At 40.1% G+C, this 9,495-nt stretch overlaps 1 pseudogene across 1 annotated transcript; it reads left to right on the top strand.

The window, feature by feature from the left end:
• Nucleotides 1-1,607: 1,607 nt before the first annotated feature.
• LOC308647450 (olfactory receptor 14I1-like) lies at nt 1,608-2,559 on the top strand (annotated as a pseudogene). Its single transcript has one exon. The product of its transcript is annotated as an olfactory receptor 14I1-like (transcript).
• The last annotated feature ends 6,936 nt before the right edge of the window (nt 2,560-9,495 follow it).

Raw genomic sequence — 9,495 nt, 5'->3', positions numbered from 1 at the left:
TTCTCAGCTCCTCCTCTCCCACTGTCTTCCCTTCTTGAGGTCCACTCTTTCCCCCATTCCTTATTTTGTTCTAACCCACATAAGAGAGAAAACATTCCACCCTTGGTTTTCTTACTCTGGCTTATTTCACTCAGCATGAAGCTCTCCACCTCCATCCCTTTGCTCCACCTCCATCCACCTACCAGTAAATGACATCATTTCATTCTTCTTGGTGGCTGAGCAACCTCAGCCATATTAGTCCACATTTTCTAGATCCATTCATGTCTTCACAGGCTCCTGGGCTGATCCCCTACCTTGGCCCTTGGGAGTCGTGCTGTAAACGTGGATGGATGTGGCTGTGTCACTATACTAGGCCAATTTTAGTTCTTTTGGATGAATACAAAGGAATTGGAGAGCAGTTTCATTTCAGGGTTCCATTCCTAGTTTTTTATTATAGCTAGTGTTTTCCAAAGTATTATTCCATGCTGAAGTAAATACATGAGACCTCTTACCTGAATTACACATGGCACAAAGAACAAGCATCTTCTAAAACAGAAGTCTTTGCCTCTGCAGGTCACAGACTGAGCTCTGAGGAGTGGACTTCTATTTTATTCTTTCAGAGACAAGAAGCCCCTCCAATCTCCTTTTGGATGATGTCTGCAGTATATAGAGACCCAGCCACACTTCACAGACAGATGGAATCCCGAATGGTGGGAACACATTCCTGTCCTTCTCCTGTGCACTCTGCTAAAAGGTTTGCTGCAGAGAGACTGCATTTCGTTCTCTGTCCTAACCCCTCCTCTTCTACTCCTCCTCCTGATCTGTGCCTCCTTCCTCCTTTCCTTTTGTTCATTGTGTTTTTTAGATCTTATTAGCTAGAAGTTGGGGTTGTCCTTGTTGGTTTTTAATGAACTAAATATTTCCTGATCAAGATGTTAATTGTATTTCATAAATTAAAAAAATGTCAACACCATATCTGGTAATAAATCCTGAAACTACCAAAAATACCAGTAGAATATTTCAACTTGACAAAAAAATCCCCCAAGAAAGCCAATAGTTTAGGAAAGAAATTAACAGCAGTAAAGGAGGCTGGGCGAGAAGGTGATAACAGGAAAAACCTAGGAGGGCTGAGGAAATCTATGGCAGGAGCACCATGAGGAAGGAAGGGGTTAAAAAAGACCCATCTCTCCATTCACTAAAGCATCACCAATTGGGTTAATGTTGAAATACCCCAAGTGGTGACCTGGGTCAATGCGTGAAGTAAATACATGAGACCTCTTACCTGAAGCCCCCACAACGAATGGGAGGAAAAATTGTCAGACATCTGCCTCCTCTGTTATCTTCTCCTCTCTGCTTTCCTTCCCTCCCCTCCTCTCCTCTCTTCCATGAGACACTGTTTTCCTGCAGTGTGATCAGAGCAGTTGACTTGGGGCACAGGTGCAGAGTGATTCCTCAGAATAATCAAATTTCCTGGATTATGATTCTCATATAAGCTGCTTCTAGGGTGTTTTTCCATTGAGAGAAGATGAACCTCTGTAGACAAAGGACCTCCCTGGACATATTCCCAGCTGACCTCCTCTTAGCTATATGTGGCCACTGCATCTGAATACAACTTCAGAGGGGGAGAAATGTCCAATCAGACCAGAGTGACTCACTTCATCCTCAGGGTCTTCTCAGACATCCCAGAATGGAGGCCAGTAGTCATTGTCTCTTTCCTGTTGGTCTATGCCTTTGGCCTCCTAGGCAACATGTCCATCATCACAGCTGTGCTTAGAGACAGCCACCTCCACACTTCCTGAAGAATTTGTGTTTTCTGGACCTGAGCTACACCTCAGTCACCATCCCCAAGGCACTGGCTACCACCCTACAGGGCCCTGGGGTCATTTACTACCTCGAGTGTGTGGCTCAGCTTTACATGTTTTTCACACTTGCTTCAGCTGAGTGCTTTCTGCTCACAGCCATGGCTTATGATTGGTGTGTGGCCATCTACAGGCCCCTGCTCTATGGGACCATCATGAGCCATGGACGGTGCTGGGCACTGGTGGTCCTGGCCTGGGTGGGCAGGACCCTCTATTCAGCCTTCCACACCATCAACACCTTCTCTCTGCCCTTCTGTGGGCCCAACGTAGTGGAGCACTTCTTTTGCAACATCCCCACTCTCATGAGGCTCTCCTGTGCTGACTTCCACCCCAGGGAGGAGGTGAGCTTTGCCTTGAGCAGCTGCATCCTCTTGAGCTCCTTCGCCCTCAGGGTCCTTTCCTACATCCGCATCCTCTCCACCCTCCTGCGGATGCCCTCGGGGGACGGCCGCTGGAAGGCCTTGTCCACCTGCTCCTCCCACCTGATCACTGTCCTCCTGTTTTACAGGCAGTGGAGGCTTCACCTACCTGAGTCTGCATCTCAGTACTTCCCCATCCAGGGTCACCTGGCACCATCTTTTATTCCATTCTCACCCCTTCCTTGAACCCTGTCATCTACTCTCTGAGGAACCGAGACATGAAGGTCGCGCTGCAGAGGCTGAGCTGCCAGTGGAGTCTGAGCGCTGGGTGCTGCACAGCTGGCCCTGGTCCAGGTGTCTGATGCCCAGGGGGTGCAGACACCCTCCTCCATCCCTCCCCTGCCCTCCTGCTGAGTCTCCCCCTGCCCATGTCCCCACCCACCACCTGCTGCTTCTCCTTCCTCCCCAGAAGGTCCTTCACTTCAATGGTTTTACATACAGTTCCACCACAGAAACACGCAAATCTTTTTTTTTTTTTTTTGCAAATCTTGATTTCTTCAGATTGAACCATAAAAATCATTTTAAAATAATTCTTCTTCCATTCAGTATATCTGTAAGAATTCATGTTTTTTTTTCCTTCTGATCTTTTCTTAAATGGTATTCTCAAATCTTTATCATCACTCTCATGCTGTGGCCCCTAATAATGAATTTCCATCTTTCTCTTGACATCATTTCCCTGAATATAACATAAGGACTACATTTTTAACCTGTCTACAATCTACTTATTCCTTTCCTTCTATTTCAAACTGCCTGACCATTCCTGATTCTACTATTCAGCCTATCCTCTGATTAGACATCCAAAGAGTAGAACCCATTCTCATTTCACCTTTATCCTTCTAAAGGATATTGTTGTCTACAGTCAATATGTCCTCAATTCAGCGGCTTTCCCAGCACCCTTTTTTCCTAAAGAAAGAACAGGTTAAGGAGGTCAGTGGGTGGCCTTGGTGCTGAAGCAGGACTCTGTCCTTCTCCACCACCATTATTTTATATGGTTTTCCTTTTGCGAAATCTTTAGAATTCCATCCCTGGTGCAGAATTAAACTACTCTTTTGGTTCCTCTTCCTGCTGTCTCTTTTCTTCATCATACATAACGTACCAGGTTACCTTTTAAGAAAAAAAAAATCTTTTTAAAATTTATTGTTTCTTTTCAGTGGTGCATGACAGTAGAATCCATTTGATGTTATTATACAAGGTTGGAATATCTATTATTCTAGTTAGGATCCCATTTCTGTGGATGTACAAGATGGTGGATTCACTGTGTTGTTTTCATGTGTGTACAGGGCAAATTGTGTCAGACTCGTTCCACTCTTTCCTTTTCCTATCCCCCTCCCTTCCCTCCATTCCCCATTGTCTATTTTATTGTACTTCTCTTCTGCCCCTCACCCCCCTATTCATTGTGTGTTTACTACTCACATATCAGAGAAAATATTTGACCTTTTTTTGGGGGGGGATTGGCTTATTTCACTTAGCATGACAGTCTCCAGATTCATCCATTTACCAGAAAATACCGTAATTTCATTGTCTTTAAGGGTGAATAATATTCCATTGTGTATACATACCAGAATTTCTTTCTCCATTCATCTTTTGGTTCCATAGTTCAGCTATTGTGATTTGAGCTGTTATAAAAAATTGTTGTGGTTGTATCACTGTAGATTGCTGATTTTAAATCCGTTGAGTATATACCATGGAGTGGGATAACTGAGTCAAATGGGTCCCATTCTAAATTTTCTGAGGAATCTCCATACAGCTTTCCAGATGGGTCACACCAATTTGCAGTCCCATTAGCAATGTATGAGTGAATCTTTTCCTCCACATCCTCACCAACATTTACTGTACTTACTTGTATTCTTAATATTATTTCCATTGTGATTGGAGTGAGATGGAATATCAGTGTAGTTTTAATTGACATTTATCTAGTTGTGAGAGATGTTGAACATTTTTTCATATATTTATTGACCACCTGTATTTCTTCTTCCGTGAAGTGTCTGTTCAGTTCCTTAAACACATGGATATTATATGCTCCCCTAGTAACAAAAATCCTTCAGGAACTCTTGCCATGTCTGTTCTGAAACATCAAGATTTTCAGCATGATTTCCATGACCTTTCATCTTCTGAAGCACATTTACATCGTGCTCTCTTGGCTGCCCTGAACACACCCCACACTGAAGGCACCAGGACTGCTTCTGCATTCTCATCCTCTGTGAATAGCACCACATGGAGCAATCAGAACTTGGACTTTCAACATCACTTCTTCTCTTCTAAGCAAATGCTAATCTGCAGCAGTCAGCAGGGCATGATTGACATCCAGATATCATCTTATCTCCTGGTTCTGAGACATTGTCACGTATTTCATGTGGAACCAACATCTGGGCATTAAAAAATACAAAATGCTGGAAGATCCAAACCCTCACCCGTACTTTCAGGTCTTGTGTCTTTGATTAATTTCAGGTTGATTTTTGTCCATGGTGAGAGATAAGTATCTGTCATTCTTTGCGTTGACTGTGAGGCTTTCCCAGCACAACTGGTTGAAGAGACTCTGCTTTCCCACTCACATTCTTGGTGCATTTGACCTACACTGTTGGCGTGGATTCCTGTTGCACCACCCTTGCTCTCTAGTGGTTCTGTTTCCTGTTGTGTGAATACTGGAGACCATGGCCGTCACTCCTGGTTCCCACAGCTTGTCACCCAGGTGGCCACTTCCATCTCCTCCAGCTTTCAGATCCCATCATGTGGACACTCCAGTGGCTCCATGGCATGCTTTGTGTTGGCCGCCTCCAGTGTCTTCCTGTGGTGGCCATCCATTCACTGTCCATCATGCTCCACTGGATTTTAGGTTCTGAGTCAAAGGTTTGCCCGGCTGTCAGGATGTGTAGTTCCACTTCTGAGGAGAGGTCCCTCGCTGCCATGACCTCACCTCATGCATGACAACACTGAGGCTGACATCCACTAAGTGCTTATATCCCGGTACTCACTGCTCTATCAGGGGCGACTTGTAGCACACTTTTTCCTCCTGATTTCTGATTTAGGCCACTCTCCTTATCTGATCTTTTCTTTATGATCATAGTCACACTTTGTATTCAGCCATGATGTTTTCTCCTTGTAACTGAATGTAACTGTTATGAATTTTAAAAGGATGAGAATTCATGGTCATTTATTACCTGAAGCATATTAGAATATGGAAAGTACTCTACATTGTCAAATCTTACTTGCCTGCTTAAACTGAAAAGAGAAGTAACAAAAAGAAATGGTGCACTGAATTTCCTCCGAATTAAAACAGCAAACACAAACCAAAACACTAGTGTTTAATTCCTCCTAAATTATAATATTTTTATCATTAGTCACCAGTTATATAATCCTGCATAGTTGTATAAACACCATTTTCCCATCTATGAGGTGGAATTTCTCATTATTACCTCAAGCAATTATTATGAAAATTAGGATTTTATATTTAAAAAAATCCTTAGGAAGCATGTGAATGTAGCATGGATTTTCATCATCTAGTTTTTTTGCAGATGCTAATTGATTAAGAGATCAGTCTGCAGGGTTTAGAAGATGGCTATTTTAGTTTTATAAAAGGTGCACAGTGTCAATATGAAGGAGAATAAGTCCACTAAAAAGAAGAATTGGAGCTTTAGAGACATGTGTAGGCTCAGCCTGAGGGTGTTAAGGAATGTGACTGTGAAAAGATCAAATAACTCAATGCGATCTCTTGGGTGAAAAAATTAAGGGAAAATGGGGAACCTAAGTAAATAATCTGGTAAACAAAACAAATGAGCCCTAGTTTTAGAGAAAAAAAAGTTGAAAATTTGAAATTGTTGAAAAAGTAAAGCCATATTGAAATAGAAGTAGAAAAGGAAATGGAAACTTATTCATATACTCCACCATTGAGCTTGAACCTTAGACCCAATAATCTGATTTTAAACATGGTTTAGCTTTTGACAGCTTCTTCTTTGCAATAACATCAAGTTAATTAAAAATAAAATAAAGAGTTTCCTTGTGATCTACATGATAGGATGACATGCAGTGACATGCAGAACTGACAATCACAATTTGGGGAATGAGATGATTAGTAACCTTTCAAAATTAAAATAAACATAAAGCAGGCTATTGTGTCCCACAACAGTACTGTTTGGGCAGTTGTTGTGTGAATATTATGAGTTACTTCATTCTCTGAAGTTTCTCAATGCACAAAAAGTGACACAGTGCTATTTGAAAGTGGACCTAAGTTAGATAGAATGTATGTTAGAATTCAAGGACAACCACTAAAGTTTTTTTAAAAGATGCATAGTTAGTATGCTAAAAGACATGACAAATTAAATCACATAAAATACTTTAAAGAGAGAGAGAGAGAGAAAGAGAGAGAGAGAGAGAGAGAGAGAGAAGCCAGGGGTGGTGGTGCAGGCCTGTAATCCCAGCAGCTCAAGAGGCTGAGGCAAGAGGATTGCTATTTCAAAGCCAGCCCCAGCAAAAGCCAGGCCCTAAGCAACTCAGTGAGACCCTGTCTCTAAATAAAAAACAAAATAGGGCTGGGGATGTGTGGCTCAGTGGTCCAGTGCCCCTGAATTCAATGCCCAGTACAAAAAAAAAAAGTCAGAAAGAAGAGAAAAATAAAAAAGCATATATGAAAGAATTAAAAACATTGTAGATGTTGAATTAATTCTTTCAATAATTACTTTAAAAATAAATGTTCAAAACAGAACACTTAAAAGATGAAAATTATCAGAGTTGATTATAAGAATCAACTATATGCTACTTATTAAAAAATCACTTTAAATATAAAGATATTGGTAGATTAAAAGTAAAGAAATGGAGAGAGAACCTCGATGCTGAAACTAACAAAAGAAATTGGGCAGTTGTGTTGAGTTCAGACAAGGACTTTTGGAACAATGAAAGTAATTAGGAATAATAACAGAATTAGATATATGAAACAGGTCATTTGGCAAAGAAGATGTAAAATTCCTTAATATGTTTACCCCAGACACAAGGGCATCAAAAATTACTGAAATTCCAGGAGAAATAGACACATTCACAATTTTATTGGGAGACTTCAACACCCTTATGTCAGTTATTAATAAATTCAGCAGATAAAATAATCCAATACAGATCTGGATGAAAAAGGCAATATCACAACAGACACTACAGAAATACAGAAGATAATTAGAAAGTATTTTGAAACTCTATATTCCAATAAAATAGAAGATAATGAAGATATCGATAAATTTCTTAAGGCATATGATTTGCCCAGATTGAGACAGGAAGACACACACAATTTAAACAGACCAATAACAAAAGAAGAAATAGAAGAAGCCATCAAAAGACTACCAACCAAGAAAAGCCCTGGACCGGATGGATATACAGCGGAGTTCCACAAAACCTTCAAAGAAGAATTAATAGCAATATTTTTCAAGCTATTTCAAGAAATAGAAAAAGAAGGAGATCTTCCAAATTCATTCTATGAGGCCAACATCACTTTGATCCCAAAACCAGACAAAGATACTTCAAAGAAAGAAAACTACAGACCAATATCTCTAATGAACTTGGATGCAAAAATTCTCAATAAAATTCTGGCGAATCGAATACAAAAACATATCAGAAAACTTGTGCACCATGATCAAGTAGGATTCATTCCTGGGATGCAAGGATGGTTCAATATACGGAAATCAATAAATGCTATTCACCACATCAATAGACTTAAAGACAAGAACCACATGATCATCTCGATGGATGCAGAAAAAGCATTTGACAAAGTACAGCATCCCTTTATGTTCAAAACACTAGAAAAACTAGGGATAACAGGAACTTACCTTGACATTGTAAAAGCTATATATGCTAAACCTCAGGCTAGCATCATCCTAAACGGAGAAAAACTGAAGGCATTTCCTCTAAAATCTGGAAAAAGACAGGGATGCCCTCTATCACCACTTCTATTCAATTTAGTTCTCGAAGTACTAGCCAGAGCAATTAGACAGACAAAAGAAATTAAAGGCATAAAAATAGGAAAAGAAGAAATTAAACTATCGCTATTTGCAGATGACATGATAATATACTTAACAGACCCAAAAGAGTCTACAAAGAAGCTGCTAGAGTTAATAAATGAATTCAGCAAAGTGGCAGGTTATAAAATCAACACGCATAAATCAAAGGCCTTCCTGTATATCAGCAACAAAACCTCTGAAATGGAAATAAGGAAAACCACTCCATTCACAATATCTTCAAAGAAAATAAGATACTTGGGAATCAACCTAACAAAAGAGGTGAAAGATTTATACAATGAAAACTACAGAACCCTAAAGAGAGAGATAGAAGAAGATCTCAGAAGATGGAAAAATGTACCCTGTTCATGGATAGGCAGAACTAACATCTTCAAAATGGCGATATTACCCAAAGTTCTCTACAGGTTTAATGCGATGCCAATCAAAATCCCAACGGCATTTCTTGTAGAAATAGACAAAGCAATCATGAAATTCATATGGAAAAACAAAAGACCCAGAATAGCAAAAGCAATTCTAAGCAGGAAGTGTGAATCTGGAGGTATAGCGATACCAGAGGTCAAACTGTACTACAAAGCAATAGTAACAAAAACAGCATGGTACTGGTACCAAAACAGGCAGGTGGACCAATGGTACAGAATAGAAGACACAGAGACTAATCCACAAAGTTACAACTATCTTATATTTGATAAAGGGGCTAAAAGCATGCAATGAAGGAAGGATAGCATCTTCAACAAATGGTGCTGGGAAAATTGGAAATCCATATGCAACAAAATGAAATTGAATCCCTTTCTCTCGCCATCCACAAAAATTAACTCAAAATGGATCAGGGAGCTAGATATCAAATCAGAGACACTGCGTCTGATAGAAGAAAAAGTTGGCTATGATCTACATATTGTGGGGTCGGGCTCCAAATTTCTTAGTAGGACACCCATAGCCCAAGAGTTAACAACAAGAATAAACAAATGGGACTTACTTAAACTAAAAAGTTTTTTTCTCAGCAAGAGAAACAATAAAAGAGGTAAATAGAGAGCCTACATCCTGGGAACAAATTTTTACCCCCCACACCTCCGATAGAGCCCTAATATCCAGAATGTACAAAGAACTCAAAAAATTAAACAATAAGATAGCAAATAACCCAATTAACAAATGGGCCAAGGACCTGAACAGACACTTTTCAGAGGAGGACATACAATCAATCAACAAGTACATGAAAAAATGCTCACCATCTCTAGCAATCAGAGAAAT

The sequence above is a fragment of the Spermophilus citellus genome, assembly GCF_964194105.1.
Source record: "Spermophilus citellus genome assembly, chromosome: 1".
NCBI lineage: Eukaryota > Metazoa > Chordata > Mammalia > Rodentia > Sciuridae > Spermophilus > Spermophilus citellus.
This window is presented reverse-complemented; position numbering and strand designations above follow the sequence as displayed.